At 37.1% G+C, this 18,907-nt stretch overlaps 1 protein-coding gene across 11 annotated transcripts in view; it reads left to right on the top strand.

Annotated features, from left to right (window-relative positions):
• RAD51B (RAD51 paralog B) overlaps positions 1-18,907 on the top strand; it is a 467,347-nt gene that overhangs the window by 58,064 nt on the left and 390,376 nt on the right. The gene's annotated exons all lie outside the window — the stretch shown is intronic.

Here is an 18,907-nt window from a genome sequence, read left to right as displayed (position 1 = left end):
GAGGCCTTTTCTCCCTGATGCTCCTGAGGTCACAGCAACTATCATACCAGAAATGTACAGATCAGAGATGTGGAACTGGCTGACTTAAGAGGAATGGATTTCTTTCTGCTGTGTAATTTCTAAAGGCTTTCAATGGAGAAGATTAAGCCCTGCGTAACTGCCTTTAAAGTTCACGCACAAAAGATAGTGTCCTAGTTAGTGCACCCAATAATGTTTATAGTGCTTTAAAAAGCCAGGAAAGAATTGTGTGTAAGTATGTACGCTCTCATAGTTTGGGAAAATATTATGCAGCTCTTTGAAAAAGGGAGAAATTTTATGGGAAGATACTATTTTTCTCTATTTCTCAATTTTCTTCTCCTTTAGATGCCCTCTGTTCCCTCCTCCAGCTTCATTAAAATGGTGAAGCTAAGCTGGATTGGAGCCTCTGACAGTTCAGGCTGCTGCCCTGCTTACAGTCAGAGGGACAGTATTTTAAAGATTTGTTAAATTTTATGTTACAAAATAAACTGTAGTAACTCCTATTAGTTAAGAATTCTGGGAGGGCTTTGGCTAGAGATTTGGGTTCTTGCAAACACGGATCCCTAGGCAAGGCTGTTTGAGTAACATGCAAAATCCGACATCAGAGTGTGTTATGCATCTGCAAGTGTTGGCACATACTAGAGATAAGTCTGCTGTTGCATACGTTGCATTAACCTTTGCTACTTGAGGTTACAGAGTATCCAAGGTTCTTATTGTAAGTAACTGTGTTGGCATTATTTCAGATATTTTTACTTACCTAGAAAATCATAAATATAAACTTGGGACTAAAAGAACATTGGTAAGGTTGCAAAGTGATTCAGATTACTAATAAATTGGACACATTAAACAATATGTAATGCTTATGTCATGGCAGAATCAGTGCACCTCAATACTGGGTTGTACAACAAGTAGGGGGACTCAGTCTGAGACTCTGAAAAAGATTTGGAGTTGATGACTGATAGGAGTTGAAATCAATGCTTTTGGCTGCAGCTAAAAGGTCTGGTGAAAAACTTTGAGTAATTGAGCAAGGGAATCAGAAATAAAGAGGTCGTGTATTATCTATTTAGCTGTAACTGTTACTGGAGCAGTACATCTGATGTTAACAGTCCAGGGAGGATGGTGAAAAATTAGCTTCCAGAGAATAGCGTTGAAAATGACTGGGAGAAGGGGAGAGCAGTCTTAGTAATTAAGATGTAAGGTGTTTACTTTGTTTAGCTTAGCTAAGGAAATGCTTCATTAGTCAATATGTACCTACTTGAGGAAGAGGCATTTGATAAAAGCAACCTTCTCTTCAGCTGACAAAGGTATACCACAGTTCTGTGGTTGGAAGGTGAGTTAAGCAAGTTCAGACTTCAAATAAGGGGTGTGTTCTTACTGGACTAATTAATCATTGGAATGCATTACTAAACACAAATAATTTCTTGTCACTGAGTATTTTTAAATGGGATTTTGGTTTTTGGTTGGGTGGTTGTGTTTTGGTTTTTTTTCCCATTTCCTAAAACTGAAATGGTTTCAAATAAGATTAAATTTGGGGAAACCCTGTACTACTGCCATGTTATGTCGGAGTTCAAATGAGTTTAATGCAGTTCATTCTGTTGGTGTTATAAACTCTCTAGCTGTTTATAATTGTTGGCATTGTAAACTCTCTAGCTGTTTACAATTGTGTGTTCATGGTGTCAGGATATCAAGTTTGATGTGCAAAAGTGACTAGCATTCATAGCTTTTACCACACTCAAGGGGAGCTGTTTCAAACCGAAGTAGCTCTATATGGTATGAAGTATTTGGAAGAAAAGCTGACCTTAACTGCCTTAAAACTGATGGGCTTTGCTCAGTAATCTCTCTGCACCTCTATTTTCAGTTTGTAAAAAAGGGAAATACAGAGCTGTTAGTCGTGAGGATGCTGTGAGGATAGGGTCATTACTGTTGAGAAAGCACTAATACTGTATCTGTGAACAATATATAGATGCTCATTGGACAGTAACACTTGCTATCCTTGGTGTAAAATTTAAATAATGTGTAGTAAATGAAACCCTAATCCATCTTTTGAGATGACAACAAATTTTTTAAAGGTATTCATTGAATGGCACCATCTTAACCACTGAATAAAGCAAGTAAAAGTGTTCTGTGATTGTAAATTTTTACTTGACTTAATGGATTTTGAATTTTTTTGTTTGTGAAGTACAAAGAAACACAAAGCTTTTTTTCTTATGTATGGGCATTAGTAAAATGTAAGTTGTTTCTCAAAAAGTGAAAGATGGTGCCTGATTTCCTTTTTTGATCCCTTTTTCCAACTAACTTAGTAGTAAGCCTGGTTCTATCCTAGGCTCTTCAAATGAGGCAGCACAAGGTTTGGGTCGCTTCTGGTCTGTTGACAGGCCACGTGGCAGCCATACTGATGACTGAACAGTCACTGAAGCTTTTTCCTCCATGGGGCACTATGTAGCCATGTCCCTTTTTCCCCTTCCCTGCACAGAGCCATGACCAAACCTACTTTTTTCTGCCAGATTTGGTTGAAACTAGCCAGTCAGATGAAAAGCGATTGCTAGAAACTGAGAAGGACAGTTTGACTATAAATCAAACAAAACCCCTTTTATTTTTGAAATCCAGTGAATATGTAAAGCTACACGAAAAGTTTACATTACCTTTTTCTGTTTTAGAGTATGCTGTACTTGAGAACATTTGGATCTGAATGTTTTCTATGATGGTGTGGTGATGCTGTCTACCAGATGACATACTGAAGCAGCAGTAATCAGTCCTATATGTTTCCTGTCCAGTTTCCTGACTTCCTTAGCCTTCTTAAAAAGAATAGACGACAAAATACACTTTGGATGTTCTTTCTTTTCTTCTTCCATATTCATAGGAAACTATTTATTATTAGTAAGTGGTATTCAGTAAAGGTAGTTTAGTGTTCATGCTGGTTGAGAGAGAAATGATATCTTCATTTCAGTGAAGAGCTAAAACTGAAACCCAGTATGACTAGAATTGTACTTGAGATTTAACTGTTTAGCTTATAAAAATTGTTATTTATAGAACCTGGTCTTCTAGTTGTTAGTACTTGAGAAAATGTGTGAAGCTGGCTAGACATCTCCATGGAAAAGCACTCTGAAAGTGGCAGTTGCAAAGCCAAACTGCTTTAAGCATTTTTTTAAATGTCAACTTGAGACTGAAGATGAAACTTGCTTTGTAAATCCCTAAGGCTAATGAAATTACAACACTGGCTGTCCTTTATACTTTTGTCTGGGTTGTGTTCTTAGATCTGTGAAGTGAACCTTTGTTATTTATGATAAGTGTGTTGGTTATCATTACTACCAGCAAATGTATAATAGTATCTTTCGTTCTTTTTTTAATTGTTCTTTCTGAGAATATGAAATAGCTTAGGAGAGACTTTCATCTCTTGCTTGTGATTTATAGTGCAAATGAAAAACAAACCTTATGTAACTATTCTCTAATGCTTTTATTTGCCATGCTAAATAAGTTAACAGTAGTGAAGAAGCCCTAAGTTTCCACAATTAATACTTTTTCCCCTTTAGATGCCACATGCTCCATTTAAAAACTAAAAATTCACTTTATCAGTATTGATAATGTGACAGCAATTAAAGCTGTCATAGTCAATTTCCTCTTCACACTCAGTTATCACATTTTTTTGTTTCAGTGCTTCACACTCATGCATTCTGCCGTGTAAACTTTATACCCAAGACTTTCATTTGCTTTGGAAAGCCAAATGTTCAGCTCAATATATATTTAGTTTTAGATTGTGTAATTTTTTTCATCTCAAAATCAATTTATATGCACAAATTACTTGACATCTGCAATGCCTTTTCTGCTGTCTTTGGTTAAGTGTGTTTAATTGTATCATCTCAGCTTCCTGCAGTAAAGTGTCTCAAGATTGAAGTGCTTCTGTTGGCAAAGAGAGTATTCAAACTGTCAATTTTCCCTTTCTTTATAAGCAAGTATTTCCATTTGGCCTCATCCTTGCTTCTGTTTTATTCTGTTTCCATGTAGATGGTTGCTTGTCATCTCCTTTGCACCTTTGCTGTTCTGATATTTGAAAATACTAGTTTATGGAGAGCTAAACAAATTCCCAAATGGAAGATTTCTGAAGAAAAGCTGTTTAAATGTCACTTCCCTTTGAATTGGTAACAAATGTGTAGAAAGTTTGGAAAAAAATAGATAGTTGATTTGTTGTCACAGTATGAAACAACACTGTATGCTGACTTTTCCAAAACTACGGAGAAACGTTAGACTTCCACTTGAATTTGTCTGTATCTGGACTGAAAGCTGCTGAAATGCAAACTTTGTTTTTATACTTTGCTATTAAAAACTATTTTAATACCAGTGTTACAGAAACAGTAACTGAATTATCTTTGCAAGTTGTTTAAACCTAGAATAAGAAAAACTTTTCTCTACTTCCAAAACATAGAGGACTGGTTCTATTTTGAAGTTTTCTAAAAAGAGAAATATCTTATGTGTTATACCACGTTGAAACATGTGTTTCTTTAATGAGGAGCTAACCTTATCAGAAGAAAACATTTTGGAACTGAGTTACCAGAATTTTACTAGCTGTATTTAGGCCAGATGTGGTTCAAACAGTTTCTAGTGGTGAGAATTCAGTGGAAAGTATGGGTCCTTTTCTGTTGAGCTGCTGATATTTATGTAAAGTGTCTCAAGTTTCAAGCATATTTTGTGTTTGTGTATGTATGTGAACTTGAATACCCTTCCCAACTGCTAATAGAAGGATCTTTATAATTCTACATAATCGCACTGAACTCCTGGCCATCTGCTTGCTGCAAAAGGCTGAGGTTTACCTAATAATGGAATTCTCCTTTCAGTGTAGGGCTGCTACTTGCTTTGTTTCTCTCTCTTCTCCCCTCCTTTTGACTTCATAAAAAAAGCACCAAAGCTACTTATATGGAAGTCTGTGTATTTCTGTAGGGAGCAGCATAAAAGTTAAAATAATTTGTGACTGTTTGTTTAGAAGACACAGAATGGTGCTTCTGAACCTGCAGAATTTTCTAAAGATAATTCACCAACTTGTTGGAGAAACTGAGCTGTCCTTCTATGAACTCAATAGGATGAAAAGATACTAGTGTCTTATGCTAAATTATACTGTGAACGCTATCCACAGAAGCATAAATATTTAGAATAATGCAGATATTGCAGAATTTGCTGATTTTTATTGTTCTCTATGAATTAAAGAAGCATTGAATAGCATTGAAACATTGAAAAGAAACATTGAACTGAGCAGCATTAGAAAATTATGTTCCTGCTAGCTATATCAAAACTTTTTGATTTCAAACATAGTCTCTTTTGTTGCAAAGAGGAATACCTAACCTTGTTCAGTGTGCCTCATCAGTTTAAGTAACAAATAGTTTGTGAAACAAACAAAAAATTCTGTATTCAGATTTCCTCCATGTTATACTTAGCAGTATTTTTGTGTCCAGAACTGAGTCTATAGTTTTGGTATTTTAATTAAATATTCTAGTGTTACCCTTTTGTTTTCCTGCAAAAACCCGCTTAAAAAACAAGTGTCAGAATTTCACATATATGTGAACACTTAAGTGTGGTTTGGAATTAATTTTAATTTGTGTTATTGTTTAATTAGGAAAACAAAATAATTAAAAGGGACTTACAGACCAGAGTTCATTCTTTGCCTTTGCTAAAACTTCATAAACCCAGGGTTTTTTGGCAGATTGTTTATATTTCAATTATCCCTCTGCTCCATGGTATTCAGCAAAAACTAGTTTTGCTACAGGGAGTTAATTCAACTGCTAAGTGTCGTTACAGTGGCAAAGTTAGATAGTTTTGTCTTCTCCTGTGGTTGTTAAAAAATTATTCTCGGAAGGCACAACTTTGTTTTAGGTTAAAATGTAATTATAACTATCTTCAGTACTGCTGCCATCTGTGTACTTTTTTATATGTGTCTGGAGAATATATGTTTCTGCAGTTTATGGCCCAACACAGCGTTCCTTTTGGACTGTCTATGCTCATAAAATGTTTAATACTGCTGAGGAGAAGGAATGAGAAATAGTAGAGCAATGTTTCCTGTTTTCATGTGGTGGTGAAGTATAGAAAAGGAGGTAGTTTAAAGTTATATGATACTGGAATTCAGTTTTCTTTTAAAGTATTCCCTCCATTGCTTTTTCCATTTTACAGTGCAAGTGACTTTTTACCAAAAGCTATCATTCTGCACAATCGCACATATGAAATTATGTAGAAGGAAGGCACCACTATTAATGTACAGGAGATGGAGTTGAGAGGAACGAGATTTTCTTACCAGATTTGTTTTTGATCTGCTATACGATCATAGGTGATGCTTGCTATAGAAGAGAACAGACACTTTCCGTGATATCTGCCTTGACTTGAGTTTCTGAAAGACTTTATCCAAAGACTTTGTCCAAAATAAGTTAGCAGTTTCTTTTGTCTTCTGACTCTCATTCTCATTACGCTTCTCTACATTCCCTTCAGCTGATTTACATCATCTTGAAAGTGAGGTGTCCAAAACTGAGACAGTATTCCAGATTAATCTCTACCAATGTTTAGGTATGGAGAAGGATTTCTTCTCATGCCTTGCAGGACATCCTGTTGTTTATGCATCATAGTACACTGTTTGCTTTTTTGCAATAGCCTGTTGTTGTTTACCTACCATTCATTAAAGTCCTGGATCTGCACCTGCTGACTTTGTTACTTAGCTAGTTGCACCTCCTTCTAATGTGTTATTTTTTCTGACTTGTCAAGATGATTTTGAATTCTAATCCTATATTCTAGTGTACTTGCAATCCCCTCCCTGCTTTTCTGTTTTTGCAAGGAAAATGATCATTCTTTCTATTGCAGATTCTTTGTGTAACTATTGGGTAGAACCAGACTATAGCAGACTATACCATTTTGTTCAACAGAAGACCTTTAAACACTGTTAAGTGCTGTGTGTCACTTTCCAATAAACTTTGCATCTACCCTGTAATAGATTCTCCTAGGTTATGTTTTTCTAGTTTAAGTAACATACTTATATAAGATGTTCTACTGCTAAAATAAAAATACAGTATTTGTTTGGGTTTTTTCTGCTCTGTCATGTTGTTACTCTGTATGTGCTGTAGAAAACAACAGTAATTGTACTGAAGGGCTTTTATGCCTTTTCTTGGGAGGTTAGGGTTTGGCAAGATGAACTGTTTTGACTGCGTGAAAAATTGCTGAACCTTTAGGCAAATAATCTATTTGTGACTCTGCAGAGAAGTACTTAAGCTTTGAGTATTCTATTCTTTTTGTATGTTTTCTTGTGTCTCCTTCTTTTCCTTTGATTTTATTTAAACTGTAGGTTCTCTAGGAATATTTCTGTGTAATGTGTAACTGGAAGTGATTCTAGTCTCTAGACAGGATAGCAGTACAAAGAATAGTTGACCGGATTACAAGTTGTTGGAAAAATCTTACCTGTATGAGCTCAGTATAGACTAATCAGTGGTTTGATTTCCAGATTCTCTAGATTTTGTTTGCTTTATGGTTACTCAGCCTCAGGGCTTCTGCGAATAAAGAGGACCTGCTCTGCAATTGTTCCTCCTAAATAATATTATACCAGCCCCCCTGAGGTGTAAAGGCATGAGGATAAGAGGAAATTAAGATTGGGCAATGCATACGTCTGTTACAACACAAATGTGCCCAGAGATCAAAAGTAAAACCTTATTTGCTTGGAAACTGGTAGTAGTAGAGATGATTGTATCACTTCCCTCTTTGTGTCTGCAGGACTGCTTTGTGAGAATATTGCATTTCTGTGGAACCAGGAGCACTGCTGGGGTTGGTTTTTCGTGAAGTATGATTTGGAAGCTTCGTGTTATAGTCTGCTTGCTGCTGTTAACTAGAGAACCTGCCTTTTTCAGTCTGCAGAATTATCAGTTGGATGGTAATAACAGACAACCAGACCAAACTGTTGCAACTTGATGGTTGATGATCCTGTGCTGCCTTGAAAATAGGAGTATCTAGGTTTACAGGACAGGCTTTTCAGTCTGCACTTTTGCCTCTACTGTTGAGGCTCTTGTGTATTAGAAGAGTTGTGGGTTTTGCTCTGGTTTCCCTCATCTGTTTTGCTTGGAACTGGAATCTATGAGCTATAATGTAGGGTCTCCTGAGCAACTTCATTCTGATTTTTCTATGAGACGACTCCATCTTCTTTATTGAGAACATGTATGTTTTGTATTATTATTCATTGAAGCAATCTATGTTGATTTATTCACCCCAATTTTCTATTTAAAGAAGGAAACCCATCATTTTAACAGCAAGCATTTTAATTCACTTGGCAGAAGTTCAGTATAATCAAACTGAGGGAGACTCATTCCAAATATGTATTCCAGTGAGAATCTACATGATTTTGGTAACCTCATCAAAACTGTCATGTTGCCTCTTACTAAAATGCATAGCTATATCTCATTTGAGAATATAGTACTTCTGTTGTAATATTCTAGGCAAACAAAATTAGATTTAGTGGTTTTTATTAAATAAGACGGAGCAGTCATCTGCAGAATTTTAATTGGACAGGAATGAATGAGATACTGTTTTTTGTTGGTGAGACTATATCTGAATTTCAGTAAGACAGTATCTCTCCACCCGCAATACTCCGTTAACATTTTTGATACTCTGATTTGGATGAGCTGCATTGCCCACTCCAGAATACAAATCACTTTCTTTGTCTTTCAATTCCAGTGTTTTCCATAGTTTACTTTTGTATTTATCATATCTCATACTTTTGACCTGCAGCAGAGTGTGCTTTGCTCTTCAACAATATCTGAGGTCTTGACTGGATTCTTGGCAGACTGTGGTATTATATTTTTCATGATGTGCTGGTAAGCAAAATCACCTCTAATATGTGAACTAAACACTACTTTTTCATGCAACTGAAACCCTTGATTCTTGTAGAAGAAAATTGCTTTAAAAGTGCTTACTGCTTAGATGCTTTTTGTAACTTCATAAAAGTCACTTAGGGAAAAGTGGGGCTAGCTTAAGGCTGCAGGCACATACCGGTGTTCTGGGTACATTACTTCTCAAGAAAATTAGTTTAAGCAAACTGGCTTCACATGTTGGCAGTCTTTGAAATACCAAACTGAAGTTATTTGTAAAGCCTATGAACAATACTAGCAAGCTACAACGGGATAATTGGAAGTTCAATGTAGGGCTATGTGTCTGTTTAATGTATGTTAAATGTTTTTTTTTTCATCCAGTAGTCACGAGAGAAGATGCAGTGAAAGGTAAGCTAGGTATGAAATACTAAGATGACTTTTTTAATTCAGACCCTTGCCTTCTGTTATCTTCTGTGATTTCTTTAAACGATGTCTTATTCTAAGAAACCTCAGGTCTGCCCAGAGAGGTTAGGGCATCTAAGAACTGTTCCCTTATGTCTTTAGCAAATTCTCTCAATTCTTCAGGAACAGTACAGGAGCCCGCTGCTCACCTTTTTTTAGTGGCATGTCCTTTTCCATATCATTTTCTAGCTAGGTAGCAACAAGCTTATTTGGAAGAGGAGTTGACTGATAAAAACATTCAAGGTTTGCTTGTGTCAAAACCTGTTTGTGGGGAAAATTATTAACCCGAAAAATCTTCTGAATATGCACTGTCATATATGATTTCCTGGGGGTTATATACAACCAGCCGCCTAAGGCTGGCATGTTGTTAGGCTTGTATAAATTTTCTCTGGTTGCATGGAAGAGCTCCATGTCACAGCCCTTCCTGGCATTGTAATGGAGACCATCGCACTTGGGCAGTGAATACAAAGTTTCTGAGGAGGCCTGAGTACAGACTGTATGCACAGAACTATTATACTGTGTATTAGAACAGATATGCTCTACTCTGCTTCTGCAGTGCTCCTAAAATGGTGCAAACAATTGCTGCTGAAACAATTTGTGAAGCCTGCTCCCGCATGTCATATTTTCAAGGAGCAGACTAGTGATAGTAAAGGAGATTGTTATTGGCTCAAGATACTGTTTTGGGGTTGGCAGCAATGCTTACTGTTGTGCCTCCTTTTTCAGTTGGCTTCAGGGAGCCATGGAAGAGAAGAACTAGCAAAATGGTGAAGCTGCTGCTTGGAAATCCACTGACCTCTAGCCCGTTCTGAAGTTATCCCTAGGAAAGACGGCCACCAGATAGAAGTTGCAAGCAGAATAAATTACCTGTGCAAATTACAAGTGGCATGTAGGTAGCAGGTTAATTGAGCCTGCGTTGCAGAAAGTGTGAGTAGTCCAAAATCAAGAGGTGGTCAACCAATGTCAGAGATTAAACAGCAACAAGAAGATAATACATGCTTTTTTCCTTCCTTACCTGCCTTGTAATTCATTTCAGTATAGAGTTTGCAACTGGTTTATACTTGCTGATGAGCCCGAACAAGGATGTAAACCAATTGAAAAGCAACCCAGGAAAAAAAAGAGTAGCAGGCAATTGTGTAGCTGAACAGGCACTAATATAGGCAGAAAGGAGGGGCAGGAATGTGTGGTTTCTGGCAGCAGCACAGATTTTGAATGTAAAACTGCATCTTCAGTAAAATGGGTAAGTATGAGTAAAAATGCTAACCAGTTTATTACTCAGAACAAGCAAAGAAAAAGTGTTATGTGCTTGGAACATCCATTAAACTTTTAACAGCTCTAGGAAGGATTCTGTTACATACTATTATTGCGATGCTTTGTACTTTGAAATAAAGGTGAGCAAATGCCTGGCTGCATACGGTCTACCCTAACATTGCTTGGGGCTTTTGTGCATCATTAGGTCAGTGTCCTGGTTTTAGTCTGCATGTCCTGGTTTTAAAGTGCATCATAATATGCCGTATTTGGAGTTGTAATATATCCATGCATAATGAATTATAGCTGAGGTCAGAAACTATGCTGAATAGTAGATTTTCAAACCACAGTATTTCTTCCTATGCTAAAATTCAGAATGAAAGGTATAACAATCCATAAAATAGCTGGTACAGTTCATAACATGCTTGCATTCCTTCATTATTAATAGTTTCATATCCATCTGTCAGCATGCTATGGCTAAACCATTAGCCAAGTTTTTGCAGCTGCTGCTTTACGAGTCTGTAGCATGTAGTTATCTCCAGCTCCTGTTTTTTGTCTACTAGTAAGAGGAAATTTTACAGAGTACTTACTAAATTGTCCAAGACTGTAAGTTCAGTTCAGGGTGAAAGTCTATGATCTTGATTTCACTTACTTGGCCTGTGGTACTTTTCCTGTTATTTCTTTTGTTCAAACTGCAGCGGTTGCAGTAGTTGTTTCAAGTGATAGGAGTGTGTTTAATCTCATTAGAAGTTCTGCACATAGTTGTTGCAGTCCTGTATTTTTGTAGCTCTATTTTTAAGAACATTTTGTGCAAATTATAGTTGCTGATTTGATCTGAAGATAGAGCCCCTAGAGAGGTCTGTTTTGAGATGAATGGGTCTATGGGCAGTATATGTGGGGTTTTTTTGTTTTGATTCCCTCCATTAAAATGTGGATGAAGATGAATATTGTTTGCAGCAAAGGTAGCTATTGATGTACCAAGTAGTATGTATATAGACTGCCAAACTACTTTGTGCACGATACTGAACAGTTACTGGAGAATAACAGTTAAGATTATTGCTAAATCAAAATAGTTTCATACTAGTTACTTGGAGATGCAAAGTTTCCAGAAATATTTGTGTGGTCTGGTACGTCTGTGTGTGCTTTGTAAATTTCCAGTACCGTCAAATTCCAAAGGCTGCAATTTGTGAATCATGATAGATGCTTGCTTTTCTCCCATTTTTGGTGCCAGATAAAATCTGTTAACATAAATATGAAATTTCTAAATTATAAACTAATATTTGTGTATATTTACAAGGTTCTGTCTCCTAGAATAGCATTATTTATGCTGATGTAATGAAATATTTGCCATCTTATAAAACCTAGTGCTAGGGCATAAATTGCATTTTGCATACTTGACTGTCCCACCTGCATTCAGTTCCATCACTCACCTCTGACTGGACCACTAATACGTCAGACCTCTCACCAGTTTAATACAGTTGAAATACATACCAACAAGTTATGTTTTCATTCATTTCCAAAGCCTTAAACTCGTTATTTTCATGCCAAGAGCCAGCTAGTACCACACATTATTATAGTGCGGTAGTAGACTGATCTGTTACTAGGCTTGTATTCCAGTTGCCTTAAAGTCTTATTTGCTTGGGGTTTTTTTTCTGATGTTGTAGTGTTCCTCAATGGGGTTAGTTGGAAAGAATATCTGTCTTCTATTTGGTTATTTTAATTTTTACTTCAAGTCCTCTATTTGCTGTTAAACACTGCTATTTTTAATATTGTTTGAAGCTGGCTTTGCAGTTCCTTCTGAAGGAATAATTGACTAGCAGTAACAGTGATGTGTTTCTCCTCTCAGGAACAATTTGTGCAGAAGCCTGTACTGTTTCTTCCTGGTCACTGCAATTGAGTCCTTTGTCTGGATGCTAGAAGTAAGGTTTGCACAGTGGTGAATATGTCATGAGTTGTTGGTACAACAACCTAACTGCTTCCAAATATAAGGAGATCCTAAACAGAGATGATCTGTGAATAGCCAGGAAATGAGAGCTTGTATAGCAACACTGTTTACACATGTGGCTTGATTTGCTGTTACTGGAGTACAGTAAAGTACTGGATCTCTGTAAATTTCACCAACTTGTTTGGAATTAATGATGCAGCCTGAATGCTAGGTGCTGCTTAAAAATGTGAACTTGGCCCTAGTACAGTTGTAGGGCTTTCTGGAGTTTGGAGCAGAAAATGTAAGAATTTGTATCCAGGCCTGAAGCATATGCATGTCATGCAGACACCGTAATTGATTCTATTAAATATAACTTAAGTATTTATGAAAGTTTGAGTTTTTGTAACTGTAATGTTTCTCAGATGCTGAGAATGTCCAAAGAAATGCTAGGTAATTAAGAACAATCAGTTGCGCTACCCCAGTTCCTCTGAAGGATAGGCAACGTGGACTCTCTTGACATAGCAAACAGCTTGTTTTTTAGTAGTTGAATACCCAGCACTTAAGATTATGTTGTTTAAGAAGTCATTGGCATTTTTTAGGCAAAATATGATTTAGATTTGGTCCATGAATTTTGTTACATGTGAAGAGAAAAACTCAAGGAAAATGAAATTTCTGTGGTACCAGGTAAAGATGCCTGGTTCATGATGCTGTGGTAGCAGTGATAAAAGTCACGTAGGTTGTATTCCTGAGCTCTAAAAATACACGCAAACTCAATTAAAGTCAAGTGCTTCTGTCAGAAACTATAGATGGAATTACAATGTTATGGTTTTTATCAATCCAAAGTTTTTCAGTATTCCATGTACTGACACAGTCTACGACCTCTGAATGTTTTAATTACTACGGCTTTTTTCTCAGCTTCTGTAAATCTGCTTCCTAGTTCAGAGTTGTAACTGATGAGGTAAGGATAAAGTGAAGAAAGATTGATAGGGAGCGGTGTGAAAGTGGTTTTTTTTTTAGTTCAATTGATATAGTCAGAAAAAGGGAGAGCTTTTTCATTAGAAACCTGAAGAGAGGCTTGGGAAAACCTGCCTGTCAGTTGGTCTAGCAAAGGAGAGTATTTCTGCCTGTAAACTTTCCCTCATCTAGTTTAGACTTTGTAGAGTTACTGATGAGCAGAGACATTAAGCTTTCCCAGTTTTTTTGTGTCATTTAACCTGAAAATTTCTTTTATGTTTAAATTGCAGTTTTGTAATATAATGTAAGACACCAAATACTTGTGGTCATTTGCTTTCCTTTGTATGTGAGTGATCTAGTAAAGTATGTGGTACTGAAATGCTTAACCATTTGGCATTAATGTATTTTTTGGGGCATCCACTCTCCTAGTGTAGGCATGTGGAAGTTCAAACAGAAGAATAAAGACACAGAATTTTTTGTTAATTAGAAATACTTGTAAGACACTTTGTAGAGTGAGCAGCTTATAGTTTGTTGTGATGGTTCTGAAATGGAAGCAGAAAGCTGCCACTCCTCCCAGACATCACCTTCCTGCACCAAATTTTAAAGCAATTGGAAGTGAAAACTGACACTGTTCAAACCTCTCTTGAGTTTTTGCTATCATTACCATGGTTCCTTGGTGTTTCATCTATTGTATGCAGCAGCTGAGAACATCTGTCTCACCCCTAAGGTTCTTCTTTTTCCTTTGCTTCAGTATGTACCTCAGAGAGAGATCTCCATATGGAGTCCTGTTTAGAAGGTGCTTATCTTTCATGGGTGCGTTTCTTTCTCTTACCCCTCTAAATAGGTGATAAGAATCCAGTTTAAAGACACCTTAAAATCTGCCATCTTATTATAGCAGTCACAATATTAAATCTAACTTCAATATCAGGAGTGAGTTTTCCTTGGAAATGGTGAAGAAAGTGGCAGCATAAATTAGTTACACTCCTTTGTGTTCATTTCTTGCTAGTCATCTTTTTTCCACTCCCCTCTTGTATATTTTTCATTTTATCTGTTCAAGGCTGAAGAGATGTTATCCACATTCTTTACAACAGCAGTCAGTTTACAGTGCCTGTTTAGTCACTGTTGAATTTCTTGGATTTTATATGTTTTCTGAAATAAACAGAACCATGTTGTCTTGTTCAGTTGGGATGAAAATGTGTGTGGCTGACAAATCCAGACTCTACTCATCAGACTTACTAATATTTTATATTTGTGATAGAAAGTGAAATTTCACTGGTCATTTTTTGACAATACTGTGGGCTTTTATGTGTATATGTGTGTATTTATACACACATAAATATAGACCTCGTGCTACCTTTTTTGTTCTTGCAGAAGCATTTGTGCAGCCATATAGTAAATTGGAGTGAGGAACTGATCCAGGTGAAAAGTGATCTTTCAGCTTTTTTTCCTGAATAACTCTTCACCTAAATGCAATATCCTTGCATCTTGAGTTGTTCATTTGTATTCCACTATAGTCCCTACATCCTTTTGTAAAGAATACCTGTGTTGCCAACCGGTCTTTATTTTTAAACTTAGTTATCGTTGTAGCAGCTTCTGCTTTCTTGAATTGCATCTTCTTCCCCCCCACCCCCCCCTTTTTTTTTTTTTTTAAATTTTTTCAAGTATTTCTCCAGTCTTTTGAGACTTTCTTGAAGGTTAATTCTGGCCTGTCATAGTTGGTTCCTTCTGTTTACAGTGCTGATGCACAAGCATTTTGCTGGAGTGGTGCAGGGAACTTTAGTGCTGCTACTGAATGTCATGCTGTGGTTTACCTGTTCCTCTCACTAGAATGTACTAATTGGACAACAGATGTGTTTTTCAGCTGTATGGGTTAAGACTAAACTTAAATGTACTAATTGTTCTCAGGTTTATTTTCTGTATTAATATAATGAAATAGGGATGGCAGGTGATTTGCAAGCAAGTAATTTCATCCAGGGTCTCTAATTATACTGAAACTACAGGCACTGACTTTTAAGTCATCAGAACTTGAAGACAGAATTGGTTCTCTGTGCTATAAGTTATTGCAATCCATTTTTCTTCACAATTTTAGACTTTGAAATATTAGCATTTACATACAAATACTAACTATAGAAACATTTTCAAGAACTGCAAGCAGATTTTATATTCTTGTGGGTTTTTTCGTTGCTTATTCTGTGTAAATTGCAAAAACGCTCTGGCAATGTTGGTGGAATATAGAGATCATATATAAAGGAGTTGACGAGCTTTTAAAAGAGGAATCACAGGCATTTTCTGTTTTCCATACTTTTCAAATACTGAATATATAGATATTCTCAAGTGTATTCTGATATTCATTTTGTATCCCATCAGCCTGTTGTCATTAATTTTGTGTTCTATCAATCACTTTTCAGAATGTGTTTACAGTCTTTTGATAGGAGGACATATTTTCTAGTAGCTAGACATTGAACTAGAAGTTGTTTGGATTATGTTCTTAGCTGTGTTGTCTGGTGTCTCCCCTGGCCCAAGTTTAACATGCAGAGGAAAAAGAAGCTTTAATTAAAGGCCTGTGGATGAAGGATTCTGTTTGTGGCAAATACTATTTGTTCACCAACTGAAGTACGTACAATATTCTTATTCTAACTTCCAACATACTGTTCTATAGCAATTTTGGGTATTTTGCACAGTGCCTGATTAAATTTGCTTTTGACTGTGACTGCTATTTGGCTATTGGTTATGGAAAAATGATATTATTTCTACATGCAAATCAATTAGGTTAATTTAGATCCTTGCAATAAGTGTCTAATCATTGCTTGCTGGAGAAAAAATAAATATAGGTGGGATAGTGGAGGAGCTTACTGTTGCATGTTACAAGTTAAATTCCTTCCCTTATTAAGATTTTACATAGCTGGTTTAGCTTAAGAACTTCAGTATTCACTTTGAGATTAAATATAACGAAGCCTTAATTACCCCCTTTAGTTAGGCAGACTGCTTTGTTAGCCGAAACATGCTCCGGTATTTGTTATTTAGTGGTAATTTTTTCATTATACAAACCTTTGATGCTCCCATTGACAGAACTGGCAGTTGGCTGTACTGGAATTTTGTGTGCCAGTTGGTGAAGCCTTTCTCTGAGCAACATCCACAAGGTGGTGCCTTTTCACCACCCGAAAGGGAAAAGAACTTTGCAAAGTTCATGTTGGCTTTTGGCCTGTTGCTTGGCAGAAATGGGAAGCTCAGATACTGAGGTGAGAGTATTCTTTTCTCCTTGAATATAAAGTGAATGCTATCGTTCTCTGTTCTTTCCAGCCTTCGTGGTTGGAAACTGACTGTGATGCTCAGACGTTCAGAACTAGAAGAGAAAGGTAGTGGCTTGGAAATCAAAATCAAGCCATGTTGGCAGAATCATGAAAAGATTGGCCCTGGAATACTGAAGTTGTGCAGGCCAGGGAGGATGTATACTGCCAGAGCATCTTGTGAAATCAGACCTAGAACTGCAACAACTTTTCCATGTCAGGCTCAGGCCTTCCTTGATGGAAGGAACTATGCTGGAGCCTGAAAGCGGAAGAATGAGAAGTGCTTTAGGCAAGTGCTGTGCAGTTTGGGGGGTGGGTGAAGGGGAACTGGCATAGCATTGGCAATTCTCTTTTAGTTACATCATAGTTTGTCTTTCTAAGGTGAATTCAGTTGAAGATGAGGCAGGTGGATAATGTTCTGAAACACTACCCTCTATTGCAGAATAAGACCTGAGAACAGAAGTATTGCAAAGGAAGAGTTTTTCACATGACCTATATGTAATTCCCAGCTGTGAACCCTCTGGCAAAGAGTGTGAAATCCAAAACACAGCTGATAGGGGAAAGGGCTGTTGTCAGCTCAGACCGAACACTTGAGTATTCATAGTGTGGTGCTTTCACAAACAGACATTGGAGTACATCGGAATAATTTGGTTTTGAGATCTGTGCAGGAACCTCCTCCTAACTGCGTGCATTTTTCAGATACAGTGGCAATCAGCACTGAAGGAGACCCAGGTGTGCACCATATTGTACTAGGTTGCCTCCTGAATAGTAAGCCTCGACACACCCTCCTCCCCTTATACCTCTCTGCCAAATTTCCTACTGTAAGTTGGTCTTATGTTTGCCTGTATGTACCTTGTGACCCCTTCAGAATATTTGTGGTATTTTAAATCCTGCATTGTGTGCATGACACTGTTTAGTTTGGAAACGAAGTTTAATTTAGTCACACATGCTGATTGTGGTGTTTACTTTGGAACCAATAAGTAGGAGGCAACTTTTCATATTTTATTAGTCTGGATGAATTCTCCCTGTTACTTGATAACCACGTATAAGTTTGAACTAAAAAAATTGATATTCAAAGGAATGCTGAAACATGGATGGCACTTGAATACGGCCTCTCATCCACTCTGGGCTTGGATTCTGTTGGACACCTAAACTCTTTGAGTGTTTGTGGTTCACTGTGGTGATAGGGATAGAGTGGCTATTTTGTTTTTGAAAGAATTGTGTATCATTCCTTTTTATGTGCCATTGGAGCTGGGGAGTGAGCTATTTTTGAAAAGAGCAACATTCACATTAGAGGGGAGGCTTTTTCTGTTTGTTTCTTCCATTGATTACAAATGAAGGGAGCTGTGTTTGCAGAGGGAGGTTATAGCTCTGTGGCTCTGGCCTTGTTTCGTTTGCTTCCCATGTGTCTGCGTTTACTGTAGAATAAGCAAGTGTTAGAAGCTGATTTGCTGCTACTCACAAACTGCTCCGTACCCCTAACATCCCAGCAAACCTGTTCCCATAGTCTGCACTTAACAATGCATGTGGTGGTAATTCTAGCCCCAAATCTTATCTTTCCTCTGAATGCTGAGGGGTTTGGGGAGAAAAAGTGGGTGAGTTTCCATGAGCCCTCTTTAATAGAATGTGATGGAAAAGGATGTAACAGAAAGCTGAAAGGAATCCACCAGCAAACTTTAATACAGCATTGCAGGAACACCTGTCTTCAGCATTTTGACTGCTGAAGCGAAGCAATTTTGATGCAAAGTTCTGTATGTCATGAAACATCAGATATTGTATGAGACAGTAAAAGCAGTGTGTTGTGTGAATAACTACAAGCTGTAATTTTCCTGTAGTAGTCTACTGGTGTTCTATACGAAGCTTTCCTTCAAGAGACATGTTGGAACTCTCCCCTAATAAAGCAATGCACTAAAAGACAAGATTTGATAATCCAAGATTTTTGAGATACCATGTTTTCTATTCCAAACCCCTGTGTAGCAAAGTGCAGTGTTATTTCCATGACAGTTATCTGGTGTCTCTCGGCAAGTACTGTTTTTCTGGTGTTTGCTCTTAAGTTTTTTTCCATATCTGATTTCCTTGATCTTGTGAAAGAAAACAGGATGTTATGATAAGAGCATACTCAAGAGGAAAACCAAGCTAATTCTTTGATGTGGTTGGTTTTGTTTGTTTTTTAAATTTAATCGAAAATCTGAAGATCT

This window comes from Grus americana, chromosome 5 (genome assembly GCF_028858705.1).
Source record: "Grus americana isolate bGruAme1 chromosome 5, bGruAme1.mat, whole genome shotgun sequence".
In the NCBI taxonomy this organism is placed as follows: Eukaryota; Metazoa; Chordata; class Aves; order Gruiformes; family Gruidae; genus Grus; species Grus americana.
Note: the sequence above shows the minus strand (reverse complement) of the source record. Positions and strands in the feature narration are given on the sequence as shown.